The sequence below is a fragment of the Bison bison genome, unplaced genomic scaffold (genome assembly GCF_000754665.1).
Source record: "Bison bison bison isolate TAMUID 2011002044 unplaced genomic scaffold, Bison_UMD1.0 scf7180017864270, whole genome shotgun sequence".
Taxonomy (NCBI): domain Eukaryota; kingdom Metazoa; phylum Chordata; class Mammalia; order Artiodactyla; family Bovidae; genus Bison; species Bison bison.
This window is the reverse complement of record NW_011494842.1, coordinates 2,222,055-2,222,520: the sequence shown is the minus strand read 5'-3', so window position 1 is coordinate 2,222,520 and position 466 is coordinate 2,222,055. Positions and strand designations below refer to the sequence as shown.

At 49.1% G+C, this 466-nt stretch overlaps 1 protein-coding gene across 2 annotated transcripts in view; it reads right to left on the bottom strand.

The window, feature by feature from the left end:
- The window catches only part of COL21A1 (collagen, type XXI, alpha 1), a 236,889-nt gene that overhangs the window by 147,806 nt on the left and 88,617 nt on the right, over window positions 1-466 (bottom strand). The window lies entirely within an intron of this gene.

The following is a 466-nucleotide window of genomic DNA, read 5'->3' as shown; positions in this document are numbered from 1 at the left end:
TAGTCAAGGCTATGGTTTTTTCCTGTGGTCATGTATGGATGTGAGAGTTGGACTGTGAAGAAGGCTGAGTGCCGAAGAATTGATGCTTTTGAACTATGGTGTTGGAGAAGACTCTTGAGAGTCCCTTGGACTGCAAGGAGATCCAACCAGTCCATTCTGAAGGAGATCAGCCCTGGGATTTCTTTGGAAGGAATGATGCTAAAGCTGAAACTCCAGTACTTTGGCCACCTCATGCAAAGAGTTGGCTAACTGGAAAAGACTCTGACGCTGGGAGGGATTGGGGGCAGGAGAAGAAGGGGACGACAGAGGATGAGATGGCTGGATGGCATCACTGACTCGATGGACGTGAGTCTGAGTGAACTCCGGGAGTTGGTGATGGACAGGGAGGCCTGGCATGCTGCGATTCATGGGGTCGCAAAGAATTGGATATGACTGAGTGACTGATCTGATCTGATTACTTTGCAAA